The sequence below is a fragment of the Rhinolophus sinicus genome, linkage group LG13, assembly GCF_036562045.2.
Source record: "Rhinolophus sinicus isolate RSC01 linkage group LG13, ASM3656204v1, whole genome shotgun sequence".
NCBI classification, from domain to species: domain Eukaryota; kingdom Metazoa; phylum Chordata; class Mammalia; order Chiroptera; family Rhinolophidae; genus Rhinolophus; species Rhinolophus sinicus.
In genome coordinates, this window is record NC_133762.1 from 6,561,652 (window position 1) to 6,585,159 (window position 23,508).

Below are 23,508 nucleotides of genomic sequence, written 5' to 3' on the forward strand. Positions count from 1 at the left end.
GTTGCTGTTTTCATGATGCATTTTATTCTTTAGAAGAGAGAGAGAGAGAGAGAGAGAGAGAGAGAGAGAGAGAGAGAGAGAGATTCAGATTGTGAGTTACAGCTTGTCTTACCTTTTTTTTTTTTTTTTTTTTTTTTTTTGGTATAATATATGGAAATATTAGGGAAAACGCCAAAGCCACAGTATTCTCAAATGTAAATCCCCATTTTTGGATCAGACTGAATTAGACCATTAACTTACACTTTTATGTTTTACTGTGTCCTTCTTTGAGTTACTTATGTCTCCTTTCTGCTTTTTTTTCCCTATGAGTGCTAAATGCATACACCAGGGTGCCAAAAAAATGTACACAAGTGGACATTTTGGTCAGCATTGCTCAAGCAGTAGCTCGCCGTCATCAGAAGGGTCTGGACGCTGGTGGGAACCACTCTGAGTACCTCTTGTCATTGCAGAAGTAAAACGTGACTTGTATTCATCTTTTCTTATCGGTATATATTGAGGATTACGATTTTAATACAGTGTTCCTTTCTCAAATTTTGTATACATTTTTTTGGCACCCTCTGTGTATATATGCCTTCTTGCATACACAAAATGTATCCCCTTTGTCTTGATTCAGATTGAATACATATCAACTGTACACACACACACACACACACACACACACACACACAGGCTTGGGGAGAACATTAAAATTAAACATTGTAGAGCTTCCCAAACTGTCTGGAACAATACATATTGTTCTTTCTAAACCTGCAGAAGCCACTCACATTACCTGAGGCTTACGTTGTGATATTGTCTAAATATGAAGTCTAAAGACCCAGTAGGGAAGTTTGTATTAGATTTTAGTTATTTATTGTGGCTCAAGGACAGACTTAGAACATTCCCCACTCCTCAATCGCCTCGAAAACTCAACCTTCCTTATTAGAGAGAGAAATTAGGAACTGTTTATCTTCATTTTAGGAATAAATGCCTGCGTTTAAAACGCTAAATAGTCAAACATGACTAGCCCTGACGGGTTAGCTGTCATTCACAACCTGCCTAATTCTCCTCTCGGGTAACAAACCCTCTTTAGTGTTGAGACAAATTAGAGTGTCCATTTTAATTTTTTTTTCACAGAACTGTATTAACCTTTTATTATATTCAATGTACCCTGCTATTTTCTATTCCATTTCATATTTTATATTACTTGAGTTATAATTGACATGTAACATTAGTTTTAAGTATACAACAAAATGATTCAATATTTGTATGTATTTTGAAATGATTGCCACAGTACGTCACGGTAATATTGGTCACTATGTATAGTTACAAAATTTGTTGTGTGAGGAGAACTTTGAAGATTTACCCTCTTAGCAACTTTCAAATATACAATACAATGTTATGAACTATGCTGTACATTAGATCCCCACAACATATTTATTTTATAACTGGAAGTTTTGACTCCCTTCACCCATTTCACCCACCCCACATCCCTCGCCTCTGGCAACCACCACTCTATTTAATTCTTATTTCTTACAGCAGAGATTAACAAGTGAAGAAAAATTATACTTTGACACGAGCTAAAAAAAAAAAAAGTTAACTTGAAATGCTGACCAGTTATATCTGTGTTATGTGCGTAGAAAAATGTGGTAGCAACTCAAGTTTTGCTTCTTGTTGAGAAGTGTTTGTCTCCCACCAGGGAATTCAATTCTGAAGCCTTGAAAACATTTCCAAATGCAGAGAAATATTGCTATTTACTGATGCAAAATTATAGCAGTTCATAAAACAAAATTCACATCTACTAACCATGCCGAACAACTGTCTCTGCGTTCAGCTTGGGTAATTCTTCCAATCAATCTTTTTATGGCCACTGAAATACAGAGTAGCCTAAAAACAGCTTTTAATAGAAAAAGCTTGGATTTGACAAACCCGCTGGCTCCTGGATATGTCGATTTGACCATGAAACTGAAATGACTTGTCTCCTCCCCAGCAGTCATTCTCATTACACCTGTTGAGTTGGGCTACCCGGCCGGCTTTTGGGCCAGTGAAACTTGGATCTGTGTCTGAATTTCATTCCTACTCTTGGCCAAAGTCACCTCATTCCACAAAGGCAAGTTCTGCGTGTTGAACGACACCTCCAGCAATGAATTCACTGGGGGCCAATGGAGGAGTCTGGACAGTACCTGCCATTACTAGAGTGGTTCTTTCCCTCTCCACCTCTCTTTGGTGAGCCAGTCAAAATTTCCGTGAATTTTCACTGTGTTATGACTGAATTCCAGTCGTCCAGACAAGCGTGCAATGAATTCCAACCCGGAGTTGCACACATTCTGCCTTCACAAGAAGACCTACCTGGCATGGTTCACCCCCTCCGCCCTAAGGACCCCGGCAGGGGGGACTCTGCACCTTCATTTTTTCACTCCCAAAATAACATGAATACATCCCTCTCCTGCCCACTGTACCCCTAGGAAGAAGGCACAAGAAAGTGCTGGGAAGTGTTTTGAAGTGGGAGGCAGAAGATGGCATGGAAGTAAACAGTAATTTTATTAATTGGCTCAAAATAGAAAATGTTGAGTTGAAATCAGCGCTACTTTCTTCAGAGTAAACACTACATCGAACAGCCAAAGTGATATGGTTCAAATCCACTTGCGGTTGCTTCTCCGGCTGGTGAGATACAATTAAAAATGGGGGACACTGCCAAATCTCATTTGCTGCTTTCTTTCCTGTGAATACTATCTGTACATTCGGGTCTTTGTGGTACATCTCAATGGCATAGGAATCCCACTACATCTGCTTATTCTTGATTTTTATCAATGGAAAGAAATATTCAATTCCCATGTGGAATTAAGTGCTGTGTTTAAGACTTGCCAGGCCTAGTGCAGCCACCAAGAACACTGCTGCCTTTCTCCTCCCCAGCCCTCCCTCCTTGCACTTGCGTGTGTGTGTATATACGCGTGTGCAAGTTTCTTCCTCTCTGGCTCGCGTGTGTGACACAGCTGTTCCTGAGTGCTCACAGTATGCCAGACAGGCAGTGAATGGGTTAATCGGCATTTTAAAAAGGTAACTGTCACCAGCGGCAGAGTTATGACCAGAATTGGGAGATGGAAGGCAGGGCTCCCATCCCTGGAGTCTTCCACCTCCAAGAGCAGGCTGAAGACGAAAGTCCTGCTTCTGCTGGCTCTTGATTTTCCCTTTCAGCTGGAACCGCCAATCCCCTGCGCTCTCTTTTGAATTCACTGTATCAAGCCAGTAGTTACAGGAGAGTCGTCCGTGCTCTGTCCTGACCATAGAATTACCTTGAGATTTTATTGTAGCGTAAATATGCAGTAAATCAATATGTGTGGGGGTGTTTTTAATCATGCAAGATGTATATACACGGGATTTGTTTGGAAAAGAACTATAAAATGACTAGCGTCACAAAGAGACCGACACACTTTTAAGACATCTCCATGACTTTTCGTGTGGGATGTAAAATTTGTAAATGGGTTCTTAAGCAGGTAATTGGAGACCCTACGTGAACGCCATTTACCTCAGAGCGTGATTACCGCAAAATAGATACAACCAGTGCGGCAAGTGGCTGCCACTGGCACCCAACATGACTTCCTAGTTTAACATCAAAAGGGAGTATTTCCTTTGGTAGTGAAAGAGGCTCCTATCACACTGAAGGCAAAGAAAAACAAGGGAAGGGAACGATTAAAGGGGGATCTCTACCTTCGGTGGGGATTGAACGCACACTCGTCCAAGTTCACACACACACTCGACGGTGAACAGTCGGAAGTCAACGACCAGCTCTTCCTCTTTCTCTCCCGTGTATTCCTCATCACAGGGCTCTAAACGTAACAGGTGGTCAGTAACTACTGTCAAGTTCAATGGCCCTGTGAGATGCAACAGAACTAGAAAAGGATCATTCACTTAAAATGTTAAGGACTGTGAACACTGGCCATACCACAATAGGTCAGAATTCAGGCTGCCTATTAAAACCTAAACACACACAACTACAGTAATTCCAACTCTGCAGAAATAAAATTAAGTATATAGTAAGAATATATTTTCTTATGCTAATAGTTTCCAGGCAGGGGCTCTATGCCTCCTCGATGTGGGAGAAAGGGTCATTGTAAAGATAGATAAACCTCTACAACACGTGATGGGTCTTTGCTGTGAAAAGAAGAGCTGCTACCCATCTACCCCTCGCACAAACACTATCTGTTCAATTCTCCTATCTGCCCTTCGCCTGGCGGCCCAACCCTCAGATTCTGGGCTTCAGAACTGCCCATCATCCAACACAGTGCCTGAGTAGGACAGCCAGAGTCTTGGCATAAAATAAATATAGCCCAGTGGCCTGGTAGAGCTTCAAAGTCTGGGCTGGGACACACTTACACACACGCGCACGCACACATGCTACCCCACTGGGAAACACGGCATTGGCTTTCCCCGTCTGCAGCAGCCTGCACCAGGGCAGGAATCCATACCAGCTCAGTTTTCTCTCCTGCAGGCAGCCTTTCGAAAAACGAAGTAGGGGGGATTGCAAAGGATCAGTACCTCTTCTGGGGCAAACAGAAGGGTGAATAGAACTGGATTCATTTTGGACTATGAAAATTGCTCCTTGTTACCTCACTTCCTTGCTATTTATAAAAGAAATCTCCATTAATACTCAATTAGTGTAATTAGTACCCATTCACTGTGACTTTGGGAACTTGGGATAATTTCATTTAATCTATTTCACATCCATAGCCAATATTACAACAATAAACGGTTGCATTCTTTTTGCGGGACTGGTGTAGGCTTATTCTTCCCCTTCCCCGAATGGCAATTCATTCATGAGTGCTGCCTGCCTTACGTGCCCCTAACAGGTATGCGTTTAAATGGTTTCCAGTGGAATTCTACTGTCAGCATTCTGGTACGCGCACGTGGCCTGCTCTCCCCCTTTCGCCTTTTGCATCTTTACTTACTTGTGCCCAAGCCTAATGCAGTATAATTGAAACAATTTTATTGTCTGGAGCTATTCATGCTAATGTTTCAATGACAGAAAATACTGGTCAATTTGACAAGTTAATATGACTTCAATGGTCATTTGAACTCCTTTAAACCATTGGGTGCTAAAATTGGTTGTCACCTTTCTTCACCTGCAAAACGGAATTCAACCAGTACGTAAGGCTGGGGGGGGGGGGGATGGAGAGGGAGATGGAGAAAGTTTTTCACTAAAAAGCTGCTCTACCAGGAGTAATCTCAAGTTTTGATAATTGATAAGCCCCTCGTTTTCAACGGTGGGATCCATCGCAAAAGCGACACCTGACTCCCCCATTCACCACGGTTATTAAAAGCCCCTAAAGTTGTGTCTGGTCTCATATGCTAAAGGTTTGACCAGTCTCCTCTCTCCACTGTCCTTAAAAATACTGACTTAGTTGCTACGGGATCAAATAAGGGGACTTGTTACTTAGGATAGCATTTAAAGATCCTTCTCTAAGACTTTCTACTATCCAACATAATCTCATACAACGAAATTTCAGCAGTAACTCCTTTGCAGGCAAACTGTAAAAAAATCGTGTTAAATTTTTTGTGCATTTCTGAGCCATTCCTAAGAGCTTTACATGGAATGTTTAAATAAATTTACATATAACAAAAAACCCACTTTGTGAACTAAACAGCTTATGGGTTTGTTTTGTCTAAATAGAGTTTGGAGTGCATTGTGGGACCCTCTGTCACTCTTCCTGTATTTTTCCAAAGAAACCCTGGATTCTAATTACATCAGTGAGGGTCTGACCGGCATATGTTGACTTCTCTTTACAACGGCAAAAGCTTTCTGTACTATTTTGGGGACGATTCCTTCTTGAACAATATCTTTAAAAATACCCCATTTTTTCTTGGGCAAACTGAATTGAACTTTGTTTCCTTGGATAGCTAGTAGCTGGTCTTCTAGGTGACAAATACACCCTGTCACTACTTCTAGGCTCGTATGGCCACAAACATACCTGTCTCCTTCCCTTTTCCACATTTCACAGGCCATGACTTGCTATCTTGGCCATGGCTTAGCACTTTGCTTTTAATCTCCACACTTTGTTTCTGAAAGATTCGCATTGTTTTGCATGGGGAATTACCTCACCTGACAGCCACAACACACGTCATTTTTTTGTCCACTTAGGACAAACACATGTACCAAAGTCATAAAAAGTGTGATATCCAACTATAAGGTTGTTGCAAAAGTAATTGCAGCTTTTGCAATTATTTTTAACCCTTTTAACCGCAATTACTTTTGCACCAACCCTAATAGAAAAGTCAAAACGTTCTTAGAGTTTTTCAAATGCTTTTCCTGCCCCTCTGATGTGGTCCTGCAAAGATGAAACCCAATGTAAATTCAGACAAAGAAATAACTAGAATAAACCCAACACTTCCGCACCCCCCAAATGGCTGCGGTGTAGTCCGTCGATGGATATTTTAGAATATATATTTAAAATGTTTTCAATTGAAAGCAATTTCATGAGTTTCCTATTCCTTAGAGTACGATGGCGTTTGGGTCTGGATAGAGGCTAACGTTTTCCGCCCCCCGTCACGTTTTTCTTAGCACTCAGACTTTTCACGTGGAAGCATAGATGCCCAAAGTGGCTCCTTAAAACAGAAGGTGGCCTTGTCATTAGAAGGAATGTCCTTCCTGGCTATCATAATCTGTCTAGTTGTGTCTGAAACCCTCCCACTGCCAGGGACCTCATGGGCTGCAAAAGGAAAAAGAGTGGGGGCGGGGGGGCAGGAAAAAAATCAAAGTGCTCAGTTGAGATACATCAGAGAGATTAAACCAGAAGGAAACCGTCATTTTCAAGTCCCCGGAATTCTGGAGCAAAGAAGTCAGTAGTCCCAGGTCTGCATCAAAAGAAAGCGGCATTCTGTGTCATTGCTAGACTTTTCTGTGATGTTTTGCCCTTAGTCTCTGAGTCATCAAAAGTTGCCTTTAAAAAAAAAAAAAATAGGATAGGCTATCCCTTTAAAATTAGATCACTTCGTATTAATATGCAGAATGGGTTGTCAGTTGACCAAATCAACAAATGTACTTCCTCATATCCTCATTTTCACTTCTATCTATGAATATTTTAAAACCCTGATGTGCGCTTGGCCATTTGGGTTTTAAGCGAGGCTTGATCACAGTGCAAACCCTTCATTTTTATCCCTTAGCTGAGGGCTTCTTTTTCCCTTTTCCAGGGTGTCATTAAAAATCTGATGCCAAGAGCCGGGACTTGGCAAGGTTTGCAATATAATTTGCAATCTGCAGTGTTTGCTGGCTAGCCCCCACCTGCCCCCCCCTCTTTTTTTTTTTCCCCTTACCAGCCTGCCTGCTAGAGTCAATAGGGGGCATCGCTCATCTGTCTAAAAGAAAAATAGCAGCATACTAATTAGAATTCTATTTGCCAGAAGCCTCGGAGTTGCTGTGCTTATAGATTTCAAGCTTCTTTTGTTTGAATTAAATTGCCAACTTTTTTTTTTCTTCCTTCTTTGCCGTAGTATGAGAGAGCGGGTGCCCTATTTGATTGAAGGGGGGTGTGGGGGTGTTACCCGCGGGAAGAGCCTTAGCTATGGAAATGCTGAGGAAATGTCAGGGTTGTATTTAAAAATGCCTGGTATGCTTTTCAGGGGCTGACTCCTGTCTTTCGAGGAGTTGTTTTGGGGGAACTGGTGGGAAGGTGGAGAAGTTCAGAGGGCAGAGGTCCCCAGCCCAAGCCCCTTGCCTGATGCTGAAATTCTGGGGGAGAGTGACACACTCCCCCCTCTCCCCCCCACCCTGTGCAAAGCCAGATGGTTCCTGCTTGGGCTGGGATAATAATGGAGCACAGTCCCCCTTGGTCTGTTAGAGATCCCCCCCAAAGGTGGGGGGTGGAGCCCACAGGCCCAAGATGCAGGAAAGGGCCATCAGAATAGTAACTTGTCTTTATGACCCTTTAATAAAGTTCTCATGGTGCCCTATTAAAATGTCAAAATTTCTCACAAAGAGTTTGAAGGTAATATCCATGATCCAGTTCAAAACGAGCACACCATCCAAAAACTGGGGGTTCCAGTAAAGTACCCACATGATTTGCTGAGGAATCCTACAGCACAGCCCCAGTGTCAGGAGCGTGTCTCGGGATTTTTTAAAGATTTGGAACTAAGCGAAGGGAGGCCGGACCTGTGAATCCAGCCTCAGAGACAGTTAGCAATTTGCCTCGAAACTAAGCTCATATAAAGGCTCACCACAGCTCATTATTCAGTTAATTGTCCTTTGAAACACAAGAAACAGGAAATATAGACCCTATCGGAGGCTTAAGTACATGACAATGAAATTTACAGTCCAAATGCAATTGTCCACACAATAATGAGATAGCTTATATGCGAATGTGTAAAGACAACGTTGTATTAAATATAATAAAATTGTATTGACTGATACCACAACAGAGATGGGGGCTCCTATTTCTGAAGTAATTTTATTAGGAGGAAAATACTTTGCTATAGAGCAAAATGGTTCATTCTAGGGCCTGTTGTACCCTAGACACTGGGGCTGGACCTGGAATGGTGTATCCACCACCACCTGTCAAAGTGCTAAAAACCAAAAAGGACCTTCATGAATGAAAAAGGAAGGAAGGAAGGAAGGAAGGAAGGAAGGAAGGAAGGAAGGAAGGAAGGAAGGAAGGAAGGAAGGAGAAAATGAACCATCACCTCTATTGCTAATGCTGACCTCTTCTCTGGTTAGTGTATTTCTTTCTTTATGATTAGACAATCCAATTCAAGAGGAAAGAATGAAATATAATTTTTGTGGATCTATCTATTACACGGGAACCAGTACAAAGGTAATTTCTTCAAGAAATTTGCCAAACAGAAGGTCTTACAGATGTTAGTGATGCATTCCTTGGAAGTGACATATTTTAATTGAAATAGTTTGGGGGTCTGCGTCTTGCCTGAGCAAGACCTTACTTTCCTTACGTCACTAAAGAAACAAACATTTCAGAATTGTTTAGAAATTATTTCCTGTACTTGAAATAGAAAATGTTTAGGTACACAAGCATTTTATTCTCCTTCTACGTGCTCCTTTAAGTTTCTTAATAGTACTCCACGCTGCAAAGCAACATATTTAATGCTGACAGTGTCGTATAAAAAGCCCAGAGCCAACTCTGTTCACATCTCTTTGAATTGCTTTTCCAATTCCAAGCCTCTAAGAACCCACTCCTCTTTTATCTGTTCTTGTTATAAAAAGTGGCAGGAGGCAGAGTGGCAGAATGACCCACAAGATGGCACCTGTCACCAGGAGACTTTTCCTGCATTCTGCAGGCCAAATTTTGTTTGAACTCTCTGTGGCCTCTGTCATATCCTCAATTTCCCTCCACTCTTGGCTCCCCCGACTTTCTCCCCTCCGTGCAGGCTAAGGCTGTTGACTTAGCTTCTGAAACCTTGTCCTTCCAGAAGCCAAAGTAAAACTTTAATTTGAAATCTGGACTCAGAATGAAGCAGCAGCAGCAGTGACAGGATACAGGGCAGTGGACTGTCACCGCAGCCAGTCAGTGATGGAAATGAATGTTTTAAGACGTTGATTTTCCCAGAGGCGCTGCCCTAACTCACACGGACTCTAGGCCTAGGGGTCAGGGAGCTGATTGCCGCACTGATGAAACTGTGGGGTTTGGGCAGTTTTGTTTGTTTGGGTTTTTTTTTAATTTGTTTGTTTTGTGTGTGTTTGGGTTTTTTTTGTTTTTTAAGGCAAATGCATGCCAAATGGCTGTAATGGAAGTCTTCTTAGACTGGTCTGCTGCATTTATCCCTGGCTGGAGTCAAACACGCATCTCTACATATGAAATCCAAGATCTTAGTTTGCAAAGGATTCTGATAAAGGGAAAGGATAGGACAAATATCTTTGAAGGACCAACAGGTTTAAAAGAAGAAAAAAAAAAAGGACTCATTCCTCAAGAGAACAAGGACACAGAGAATTTTACAATGTGTTTGGCAAGAAACAGTTTCCATTTCTCTAGCCACTAACACTGTGTGATTTGGAGGAATTAGACTATTCAGGAATTCGTTGAGGAAATGAATAGATTTCAGCACATTAAATCAGTCAGTGTGTGCAAAAAGACTAACGGGGCCGGCCAAAGGTTAGTTTTATTATTAGAACCATGAACCGTCCTTAAATGTTAAAGTCATTAACTCATTAATAAGAGGATGAGGATGAATATGACTTTATCAATATTCTTTGAAATGAACTCAATTCAAACAACAGAATTGGGTTGTTGTATTTTTTTTTTTTTTTTTTGGTCTCACACTAATTAACTATAGCATTTAAAATAATGAAAAGCCAGGCTGCAAAAGGGGGCGCAATGCAGGCAGGAGGGGGAGGGGAGACACTTATCCTTACTGCCTGAGTCTTCTCCTGGTGATGGCCAGGGACGCTGACAACCGCTATGGACCTACAACTTTGGCCTTCCCCCTCCTCTTTCTTCACTCTTGTCTTACGGAGTCGGGGAGGCATGGAGGGAGCCTGCCCCTGGCAAGGCACAGTGACCCACTGTGTGATCAGATGTGACGACACCCTCTCCCCTCTCGCCTTCAGCCTCGGGTGGGGTCTGTGGCCACCCATCACCTCCGACTGTTCCACTGCGTTCTCCCAGCATTTCAGTGCTGGTGCGAGAAAGGGTCTTGAAACAGTGTAATTAAACTCATCTCCAGCTGGTGTAATGAAACAAATAAGAGAAATGCATTGCATGTCAAGGACAGCTAACATTTGTGCTTTTTTTAAATACAATCCTCTTTTAAAAAGTCATTGTTGTTTCTCTTTTAACGACCATCCGGCTCACTTGGGAGTCATGGTTAAGGTCAGCTATTATACATAAATCCTGCCTCGAGTAAAAATTTACTCCGTGAGATAAAATGACAGGCCCGTACAATAACACATGGAAAAAAAGTCATTCATTATTTATTTTTTAAAAAAGGAAAAGTAATGGGCTGTCTTTTTGTACATGACACAGGGCTAGATCAAAACTTGTGTGTGTGTGTGTGTGTGTGTGTGTGTGTGTATTATTACAGAAGCACTATCCCCTCTATCGTATCCCTGCTTTTCTAATTATTCTAGGCTTTCTGCTGGAAGACAAAAAAAGCAGCGATTTCATAGCTCTCCCATGGAATCCACTGAACCCTTTCCTTCGAACTTGCCTCCTGCTTCCTTCTTGCTTGCGATGCTCTCATCTCCCGCTAGATGAATCTTTTCTTCTCTTTCCTGCAAGACTGAACCATGCAAGGAAGGGAAGGCACGGTAGCGGGCAGAAGGGCAGGGCAGAGAAGCCGAGATTCTCACTGTGCCTGCACGCATCTGTCTGTAAGTAGGACTCGCATATAATTCAGCGAGACACTCCTCTCCCTTTGGAGTTGGGCACCAAAACAAGCTCATGAAATCAAACAAGAGGGCGAGAGCTTATCTCCCCCCCCCCACCCCCCCAACAAATTTATCAAGAGTTGGTGGTGGGCTTACGAAACTGTCCTGGAGGCACAAGGTGGAGATCAAATGTACTGTTGAGTAAGGAAACGAAGCACAAACTTTGCCCAGAGCTTGGGGACAATGATACTCCAAGATTAACCCACCCTCTCAATTAACACCTCACATGAAAATCCCCGCAAGGTCATGGGATCCGTGCTTCCGTGCGGTCAATCAGTGCCGCCGTCTCCATACAAACCGAGATCGAATGCAGAATTAACACCAGTCCCCAAGCCCTCCTCACAGACTCACGTCAGATTAAGCCCTTGCAAGAGAAGATATGAAAAGCATTTCTAATTAGGGTCTGAGGTTACTGGTTAAAATGCAGTCGAGCAGTCTACCAACCATTCTTCTCCTTTTTTATAATTTTAATTAAACTCAGATACTATTTAATTCCTACCTGCATAGATTTAGTGCTACTTGAATGCAAACCTGATAAAGAATATTCCTGATCTCCACTTAGCTGACACAAGGACTTATTAAAGGGCGGGTGACCGTCTCCAAGACTTCCAGGAGTCCCTTTGCAATAACTTCTATCAAATGAAAAGCATAATATTTTTCTGTAAATAGGTTTTTTTGTGGGGGGTTTTTTTCCCCCTGTGAAACTCTGACTTCCCTACTCTCTTGACAAAATTGTAATTATAACTTCACTGTAGGGGTGACTTTACCATCAGGCAAGCCATTAGAATATTTTTTCTTGCACACCAAAGCTGTTTCCTCATGGCTTACGGAAACTTGAGATGGACGCTGGAGAATCTTTGTTTCTCTTTTTTTTTGCACAAATGTATCCCTAATGAGATGTGGCTGTGTGGCTTCTGTATTTAAAAAAGCTATGGACCAGCCCCTCTTTGAATTATTAGGCATTCCACAGTGTGGCTCAGTCCTTCTGCATTGTCTGATTAGCAGTCTAGTGTCTTGGTGCCCATTTTTAATATCTGCGTTGACCCCAGAAGCCTTACACAACATCTACAGCATACTAAAGCCTTGTTCCTTCAAAGCACAGGTCTGAATAATTCAGGGTCTGTAACGGCAGGTTGGCCCTTCTGAAACCATTTGGGCAACTCTGTGATTCTAGAATTCGTGAATGCCAGCTTCTTTTCCAAGGCCTTTTCACTACTCTCCCACTGGTGGTTTCAAGTAGACATTGTTTCAAAAACACGGTTCTGATGCCTTGTTGGAATAACAACAATATCAAAAATTATCCAAATAAGTCCCCATTTTACATACTCCCGGCAGAATTACTGCTTGAGCCGGCAGCAACACACAGGCCTAAAACCTCCCATCTACTGGGTAGAAGTGAAAAGACATTCTCATGTTTCTTTTTTTTTTTTTTTTTTTAAGTGTATTTGAAATTCTTAATAGAGAAAATAGCATGAAGACAGTGTTATGGGTTGACGATCTATTTTACATTGAAGGAAAAACATTTTGTGAAGAGACAATAGTAGAAGGAAAGAGTATAACCAATCTAAATACAAGATCTGGGAAATTTTGGAATTTAGAATTAGAAAAGAGCTTTAGAGATCGTAGAATCTAGAATTTTAAGTGGCTAGACTAACTTTTTGTTCCTCTTTTTTTTTTTCCCCTCAAAGCCGTAGAACTCAGGAGTACTGAAAAGGGTTAAACCCTCAAGTAGTCAGCTTGTACCCTGGGACCGTGGCATTTTGAGGCTACATTCAGTGCTGTTTACAGAATGTTCTGGAAGTTGCTTTAGCCTGCATTACAAAGGGCTAAGTCTCAGACCGAGCATTTCGTCTGAGACTTCCGGGCATGGAGCTGTTGTTTTGGCATGTTTGGTCAACAATAGGGTTTGCTGTCAACCGGACAGCAAGCACGAAACATTTTGTGGGAAGGGACAGGTTGTGAGGATAAAGGCACACTCCATCGTCTCCATGTCTCTTTCCTTGGTCCGCTCTTTTCTGTCCCCACTGCCACAGGTCTGGGTCCCTCGTTACCCACCTGTCACCTGGATTATTGCAAGAGACTAATAATTGGCTTGTCTTATTTTAATATATTTTGCCTCGATTCCATTCCTTATTAGGCTGATAATGTTTTCTTCCTAAAAGAGAGACTTTATCTGTCCATACCGCTGGTGGTTTCCATTTCCTTCAGAGTGTCTTCATATTTGTTCCCTACCTAGTTTTCAAACCAAACCTCCACGAATCTATCTTCCAACCCTGCCAGGAAATGCCCAGACACTTGAATACGCCCCAAATTTTCCTACCTTGAGGTTTTCAGACGCAGCACAGTAACACGATAAAGGAAAGAGTGGCATCTCATTCCCCTACCTCCTAGCTGGGTGACCATGAGCAAGTTACTTAACCTCTCTGTGCCTCAGTTTCTTCATCTGTAAAATGGAAATAGTTTCCATATCTATTCATAGAGTTGGTGTGAGACCTAAGGGGGTTGGTACGTGGAAAGACCTTAGAAAAATGCCTGGCACAGCGTAAGCACTTCATTATCGCTATTTTCTAATATTACTCAGACATTCTTCCCTTACCTGGAAAGTCCTTCTAGTACTTCCCTGTTGCTGACCAGTGGTCATCTAAGGTCCACGTCTTCCAAGAAATGCCCCTGTTCTCTACACAGGTCAGTGGTTCTCTAGTTGTATGCCATGTACCCTTAACAATTTGCCCCCAAGTGGGTAAAATGTTCTCATACTATCACTGAAGGCACATGTCCATTGGGGATTGGGGGGGGGGGTCCGAATCAGAGCATGAGCCCCGGGAGGGCAGCCGGCCTCTGTTTTATCTTTGCACCTCCTGTAGCTGTGAGCACAGCCCTGTGAGCAGATGCTTGATAAATGTTTGTTAAATTAAATCTCAGGCAATTTGCTTCGATTTACTTAGAACTCCCTGGGTAAGCAATCAGTTCCTATACCATTCGATGAGTTTTTAATAGCATTTACATTGGGCTCTCCTTATAGGTTAATAAGAACCTGCTCTCCTAACTCCCAAGCTTTATACTCAGGGACTTCAGACAAACAGACCCAGGCCAGTGCCTTTGCCCACCTCAACAGAGGCGGAAAGCGACTGGAGGAAGCCCTGAGTTTACATGAATTTCTCTCCCACTTGCAAAACAGACATTGCAGTAAAAGACGCTTTGGCACGCCGATCTAGCCAAAGATTTTATTTACATGGCACTGGGTTTCCAATGAACAATCAGCTGCCTAAAATTATTGAGATGAGCCTATTGTTTTATAGAATGGTTCTGAATTTAGATTATACAACATTTCAGGAGTGGTTGAAATTTTTCCAGTACCTGAAATTCAGGAAAAAAAGGACAAAAAATATAAACTCAAAAATTATCACGAATACTTCTAACCACTTCTGCTCCATGAACATTATATCTGACTTAAAGATGAGTGAGATTTACTTTGAATTTCAACTCTTTTCCTGTTGTTTTTTCTTCTGCGATTTCTATTAAGCTCCACAATTGTCAGAGATGAAAAGAAAATTAGAGGGGTAGGCAAAGAGGTAAACAGAAAAACAAATGAAAACTTAAATGATGGCTGAATGTAGAGAACTATTTTTTGAGGATCAAATATTGCTAATGGGGTCCCAGTATCGTGCAAATGGGCCCCTGTGGAATGTTTGTTACAAGAGAGAATGAACCAGTTTCATGCAGCTAAATATTTGAGACACAGAAGAACAACACTGGACACAATCTGTTGCCAGTACAATGTGCAGGTACATTTAAAGACACGGTACATCAGAGCTTCTGCAAAACTGTGCGGTAGGTATGACCAGGCCCCACGCCCCACCCAGCCCACCCCCCCTTTTACAGAAGTGAACAGCAAGGCTTGGAGGAATGAGAAAAATGGCAGACCAAGGACAAGATCTGGTCATGGTGACGGGCTAGACCTTTTCTTTCCCACTGTCACACTGCCTCCCAGGTGTCTAATTTTGAAATCAGAACGACAAGCCTTTTATTAGATGAGAAGTAGGGAACTGAACAGAGGGGGACAGTCTTTATCCCACCAACCCATATCTCCCGTAGCATCACACACCCGTTTTCACTTTGGTTGCAACAGCTGCGAACACAGAGGAATTTGCAATGGCAGAAGCAAGCGAGTCCTCAGAAGTGATTATTGGAGACCTGAACCTGAGACGACGGTACTTTCTACCTTTTTGTACATGTTTACCAATGATTCACTTAACCAAGCACATGCCTACAATGGAAGTCCCAGATATTTTCCATTCAGGCATCCGTTTGACTCAACGACACACAGAGCAGGCTCAGCATTTCAGATTCATGAGCAGAGGCCCACAGCAAAGCCAGGTTAATACATGTCCTGGTTGCCACATGTGATAGTCTCCATCTGATAGGTCGTGCATTAATATCCCAGAGAGCTGAAGTTGCCTAACAGAGCAAATAGGAAAATCACAAAAGATTTTATGTCTCGGGAAGGCTCTATGAAGCCCAATGGGCAATAAAGAAACATTCGCAAACCGAACACTAATGATAATGCAATAATGATAAGCAGTGCTCTAGCCAATGTGTAATTAATATTTTAATTATTTTCTCTGTAATATCTGCATCCCACTGTGCATAGTATCTGGGTCTCATAAGTTTCAGAGATGACGAGATTACCATTATGAATGTTCTAGGATACATGTATTTGTTTTTTTAAATGTTATTAATGCTTCTAATGGTGATGAATACGAGAGTCATTATGGAGTAAGGTGGTTCGTTCTGATGATTCCATTTGGGTCCCTGGAATTTAACACCCCGTTATCGATTCATAATTTATCTGTGGTCAAAGACAACTTTCTGCAGATCCCAGTTGCCTACCCACATGCATATTTATGTCTATTAAATTATTTTAAAGAGCTCTAAAACTAATTGGCCTATTATCTCACCTAGATCGTTTTGATTGAGACAGAAGTTGAGAAATTATAAACGTCAAGAGTACTTGTTTTTAGGCTTTTTGCTGTTGTTGTTGAAAAGACTGTTGTTTTTGCTAGCAGAGGAAATTCTAAACCTTCGCTTTCTCCGTCCTAAATCTCAGGAAGATTATCTATTAGATCTGTGGCACATTTTAAAGTAGTTTAGTTTCCAAAAATTCTGGGCTGTCTGTAAATAGTGTTGTTTCTCTTGGTGAGGAGTAATGCTGTTTGATACTGCAGCCCCTAGCCAAACCTGGCTACTGAGTGTTTGAAATGTGGCCAGTCTAAATTGAGATGTGACATACGTGTAAACTAGTCTCTGGATTTTGAACACGTAGTCAAAAAAAAAAATAGATCTCGTTAGTAATGTGTTAGTATTGATTACATGCTTGAACGATAATGTTTTGGACATATCGGGCTAAATAAAATAGTATTTCAGTGTCACACTTTTTCCTTCTTTCCTTTTTTAACATCAGTATGAGAAAATTATGTCATGTGGATCACATAATATTTCTACTGGGTGCCATTGCTCTAGCGTTCCGTCTTTGTAACAAGTTATCAACCCATTTTACAGATGAGAAAACTGAGCTCACAGATTATATTGGGGATCTGAATTTGGGCAGTTTGGCTCTAGAAGCCATGCCCTGAATCCCTGCACGTATTCCCTGAGAAACAAGTTTTGGAGTCCCCAGTGGTTTAGCTCCTTCCTTGTGGATACCCTGAGCTCAGCTGCTGATGGAAAAGGCTAGAACCATCCATGCTCCAGCACCTGAAGGAGTTGTCCCAAATGGGCCTAATCAACTCCAATTTCCAATCTGCAGCAACAACCTTTGTCATAGGAAAGTGCTCTCAGCTGCAACGTGGCATTGTCCCTCAATGTGGACAAGGGCCAACTTCGGCTGAGATCCTTCTGCGGGGAAGGCAAGAACCATCGTGACGCTCCGCGGCCGCGTATTTGCATGAGTGACTGGCACTCTATTAGGATTGGTATCAGGGGGGTGGGGTCCAGCTTTCCCCAGATTTGGGCCTTTCACGCCTTCAGATTGATGGCTTCTACTTGGAAAGCGGTCACCCGCGCAGCTGTCTCCTGCTCCTGCCCGTCTTTCCGCAGCCGTTGAGGCCATTCTGGTTTCATTCATCAGCCCCCTTGCATAGCAACACCCTCCAGCCGGAGGAAAGCCTGGTGTCACCGCACAGGACCCACATTTGCATGCATGCGCTGTCCTGCCATGTACTCTGCAGCGCAGCGTCTGCCAACTGACAGGCGGCCTGCGGACCCCATCCCTGATAAGTTTCTAGTTTCTCAAATTATCTGTTTTACTTCGCTTTCATGCTCAAAGCAGAACAAATTTCTTTGATATGTTTCTGTGTGCTGTGGAATGCCAGTGGCACCAATTGAACTGTATCTCACCATGGAAAAAGCTGTTTTGCAGAGCCTCACTTGGCCATAAGCTATAAATATCTGCTGTTTCGTGATGTCTTTGATTACTACATAAACTCTGATCATTAAACATTGATCAAAGATGGCTTAGGATCAAATGGCATTACGCTATGGTGATATGGGGGGAACAGGCAAAGGTCAGGATTAGGTGTTCTGTGTATGCCCAGACCCTGTACTGGGGGAAAGCTACCAGTGGTCTCAGTTGTGCGATTTTAATGAAATACACGTGCTGGAGTGTTCAAGTCTTATATTTCTTTGGAAAGTTAAGATTTTTATGTGGCTCCTTCTACCCTGTAAGAACATGGTAAATGTAGAAAAATTAAAGTTGAAAAATAAATACATAGCTAGCTAAACAGATAGGAAGTAGATAAAGATGGTAGGTAGGTAGGTAGGTAGGTAGATAGCTTTCTGTAGTTTTAAATAATTTCTTTTCTTTTTATATTGACAAATATGTAATATGTATTGATTGTAGAAAATTAGAAAAATACAAGTAAAAATTACCTCTGGCCTAGGAACCAGAAATAATCCATTATTTTTTTAATTCTTTGCTATGCACAAAGATTTTTTTTTTTTTAATTTGGACTACACTGTGTGTTTTTCCGTGTCATATCACCTTTAGTACTCTTTTTTCCCCCACTTAGATGCTTATCCTGAGCCTTCTGTCTGTATTAAATGTGTTTCTATACATGTTTCTGACCTCGCTTGTGGTGATGGTTTCATGAGTACATACATCATGCATATATCCAATCTCATCACGTTGTGTACATTAAATATGCAGTTTTCTATATATCAGTTATGCTTCAGTAAAGCTATTATGAATTATTCTTTTATAATGTCTGTTGTAAGAGCTGTATGTTAAATCTAGTGGATACATCATAATTAATTTAACTCCCTATGGTTGTACATAAATATCTTTTATCTTCATCTCTGTAAACTATCTAGTACATTGGGGATCACTGAACAGAATACAGGCCAAAATGGCCTAATAAAAATTAAATAAGTAGTTTAAAATCTACTTACCTATAGACAACATTTATATTCACATTCAACATTGTAAATGGAAATGAAATTTCTGGGTGAATTAAAGTTTGCTGGGGATTTTTTAAATGCTTTTTTTTTTTTTTTTTCTTATTCCGTAAAGCAAAGTCATATCTCCAGGGAGAATTCTCTCTTCTACATAGAGTTAAGGTCTCTTCAAAATATACTGCCTTCCATTCTCCAAGGAAACGTCCATAGGTACTAAGTTTGTTCAGATTATTTGCCTCTAGAATTGGAGTTTTCATTTGTAATTTAGATGCTAGATCATTAGCAGCGTCCCAGAGTAATGACACGCTAGTGAATGCGCTATGTGATTGGGCATTACAATCATTTACTGTTCAACTCCCTGGACGTCACAGCAACTGAGTCATTGCAAAACGGTTGCTTCCTACTGTCATAAAAACAGAGTAAAAAATAAATAAACAAAAATAAAAATTAAATTAAAACATTAAAAAAAAGAGTAAATCACATTTAAGCAAGTGGAGACAGGGCTGAGTGATAAGTTAGTTCTCTCATCAGAAAAGAAGGAAGTTTAAGTAGAAGGTCTGTAACATGGTATCATCCGTGTGTACTTCAATTCTCAGGTCAGATCCTCTGTCAAACACTGAGCCCACTGCATAGAATTGTCTTACAAGACAAAGACATTTAAGCATTCTAATGATTTGCGGGGTGGGGAGGAAGAGAGTGGGGGAGATGGGGAGGGAGCGTGTGTATATACAGAGGGCGCCAAAAAAATGTATACACATTTTCAGAAAGGAAATCACTATTAAAAATTGTAATGGTATACACCGATAACGAAAGATGAAGACAAGTCCTGAGTGTATATTTTTGGGGCACCCCTGATATTTGATCCAGCAGTTCCCCAATGGGGATGGCTTCTTTTAAAACGGAGCCCTGTGCTCACCTTTAACCAATAAAATATGGCGGCAGTGGGGCTGCCTGAAGCTTTTCATACTGAAGCTGTGATAAGTCCGAGACGCTTTGGCTTTGGCACTCTTAGCAGCCAGCCGCCATGGAAGAAGTTGACTGCTCTTAGGTGGCCATGATGTGAGGAAGCCTAAGCACCCTATTTCTATACCTGGAGGAGGAAGGAGGTCCCAGTCAACAGCCTTGGGTGAGATCTCAGCTGCCAGTCCTGTGGACGAGGCCGTGTGGGGCCTGGCTGCCATCTCACCACCCAGGGAGACCATGCACAGAAGCAATGCCTGGTCAACACACAAAATCATGAGAAATGACAATTGTCATTGTGTCAAGTTGTGTCAAGTTTTGCGATCGGTTGCTACACAGCAGTAGAGAATGGTATATAGTCCCTGCTATCGGGAATACGGAATAGGATAAGATGTGATTTTTTCCTATCTGCATAATGACTGACACAGCTGTACACGTGTGTGTATATATATACACTACATTCTCACAAGAGGAATACAAATCCCTTTTTTGTATTAAAAACAAAATCACGTAGGTTGCCTTGAGACAGATTTCTTTCACTCTTTCCCACTGGGGTAGGTATGGACGTCATGGAATTCTTGACTTAACGTGAGGAGTATTTGGTTTATGTTGTTCCTAGCATAGATTCGAACGAAGAGATTGATGAATACACTTCTAGCTCTAGGTCAGGAGAGAACTGTATTCCCAAGTAACACAGTTAAATTGAGTGGAATTCGTGCTCACCAAGTTCCAGGATATGTACTGTGTGTGGTAACCATGTCTGACGTGACAGGGACTGATGGGCTCTTGGGTGGGAAGGAAGCTGCCAGCTTCTGCCACAGAGGAGGACAATAGGCGTTTGTATTCCTGCAACCAGCCTTCAGCCTGCGTTATGAGCAGATGTATCTCACTTTGAATAAGGGCAGGGACTGCCTCTGAGAGTGAATATGGGAGGGAAGAGTGATCATGGAATCTCTCTCTCTCTCTCTCTCTCTCTCACCCTCTCACCAAATGAGCAACGTAAACAAAATAACCCCCCCACACACAATTTCCCCAGCAGCAACACCACCAGCAGCATAGTCCCATATGCTTCCTCACACCCCAGACCAGCAACGAGCCTCCTTGGCTTAGCGTGGTGTGGCACTGACCTTCTCCTCAACCTCCATCTACTAGAAACTTCCATCAATAAAACCTCACCCACCAACATGTTATCATCCCCCAAGGAATAGCTCATCTGGTATGACTTTTAATTAGGGCGGCTTTTTACAGATTCCATATAAGAAGCATCTGTACTGCAGTCAGGAGGCTGTTTGGAAGCGACAGAGTAGGTTGGGTTAAAGCCCAGAACCATCGCTCCCTCCCCACCTACGGCACAGCAGAGCTGCATCCAGAAAAGATTTCTCTGCCCCTTTGCCTCACCAGGGTGTTTTTCTGAAGTGGCTGGTCTCTGGCTCTCTTTGCTTCATTTCCTGGATACGCGGGCTTCCTCCCAAAGATGCCAGAGCAGGTTTGGTTGTTGGTTCTCCTCGGGCCCCTCACCTCTGACTGCCAAGCCACCACACACCTGGCGGGGCCTGAATGGCCCTCTCACTCAGCTTGCCCTCTATAACACCCCCTCATTCCCTAAGCTCAGATGGACATCCAAGGGTTTCACTGTGGGGGCAAACCAAGGCACTTATCCACAAAGAGCCCAGAACCGAAATCCTGTGGGTCATCTAACTGTTGGCTCTAGTTCCTGTTTGGGATTCCTACCTCAAAGGACAGCGAGCGAGCAGTGAGAGGGTGAAGCAGAGAACTGCCAGGAATTAGCTGATGAGAAAACCATGGATGGTGTGGGTATGTTCCGTAATTAGAATGGGAAAGAACACACACCCAGCTATCACGAAATTATGTTTTCTATGCACCCGACACAAGTCAACTCCTTTGTATTGTGTTATTTCCTGAGCCCTACAATTGACTTACAAGAAAAGAAAATCCTAACCAATGTCACCCCAATAAATTTAATAACATTAAATTAATTAAACAGAATTCTGATGTACCGAAAGAAGGTAGGTAGGAAGGAAGGAAGGCAAGAAGGAAGGAAGGAAGGAAGGAAGGAAGGAAGGAAGGAAGGAAGGAAGGAAGGAAGGAAGGAAGGAAGGAAGGAAAGGAAAGAAAGGAAGGAAGGAAATAAACTTTTACCGAGCTAGGACTGAAGTAAGCCTGGTTGACTTCTGAAGGCCTTTGTGTAAAACAGCATCTAGCACATGTGCCCAGTTAAATAGCTGATGGATCGACCGATGGTTTATGTATTTTAACTGTACGTTCCTAAAAGTTAACTTAAAATTAACATGTACAAACTTCTAATAAGTAAACGAATTCTCATCCCACCAGATAATTAGATAGTGTAACAACGTCTGTCTCCCTCTTCTCCTGATCTGCCACCAACTTGGTAAGGAAAGCTTTGCATTTCCCTGCAGAATTTTGGGCAAACGAGCTGCATATCGATAAAACTGTGTGTGGGTGTGGGTGCCCGTAAGATGTTAAGCAGTTATTTATAGAAGGAAGATTTTTTATTATCCTCCATTCTAGGGGAGAGCCTCTGCCTGTGTATATTCCCAGGGGTCATCGATAAGTTTTATAAATCAAACAATGTTGAAACACAACAGAAGCTGCCTAGAAAAGAAACCCCATGCTGAATGCTTTAGGAATGAGAGTCGCCACCTGTCTTCCTAAGACTGAATTGTTTTGCTATCAGGAATTCTTAAAGATTTAATGCATTTGCATAACGATGTTTAAAAACTTTGCTTTTTATCGTAACTAAGCATTTATACATCCTGCCATATAAGACCGCCTTTAAAATCACAAAACAGCTGTACTGAAAGTTAGCCATCGTGTAACTTAAGGATGTGCGTCTACCGTGTGCGTTGCATTGTATTTCTAAACTTAGCTAAGCCTGAGGAGGCTGAGGAAAGCATGCACTCATATTCTTATTAACATTCATAATTCCTTTTTAAATTTTATTTTTAAGTCAAATCTGAGCCGTTTAATGAAAGGTGAAACCTTGATTATAATTAATCAATGAAGACAGAGACTATCAAAATGTTAAGATTTCCTGAAAACCCATATATCTCGAGTTTGAAACATCGTGGCAGGTGGGGCAGTGATGTCCAATCATGGGAATAGGTCACAGCTTTGTGTGTATGTTGAGATACTATAAGTGCCCATTGGGCCATATGCTTTTCTCCACCTTTCTGCCATATTTCCCTGAAACCCACCCCCCCATAAGAGTTGGTGTTTATGGTAAAGATAGTGTCTCAAAGGGCCAATGTTAGGATACACCAGTTTTCCCGGAAGGGGCAGACAGACAGACATCAGCAGGGGATTATCAGAAGAGCTGACTTGGAAGGTTAGGGCTGGCAAACCCTAAGAAAACGGCTCGTAGAACCCACGAGTGTCCAGTAGCCATTGGCATGACAATTCCCAGAGCAGAAAACAGCCCATAACAGAAGTTTCATCATTTTTAAATAAACGACTTAGCAAAAGTGTAAAGCCCTAAGCAAAGGCATTCACTGTTACTAGTCACGCTTTCCTCTGGGCAGAAGAAGCTGGGTTACTGCTGTGAACACATTCCAAACCTCACCTGCGAGAGAGAAAAGAGAAGGGAGGAGCCCACTCCCTTGTCTTGAGGTCAGGACCCGGAAGTGACACACGTCACTTGACTATGTCTAACCATCCGGGAAGCGGAGAAACCCATCCAAGTAGGAGGTCATGTGGCAGCAAAACTCCCTGTTGGT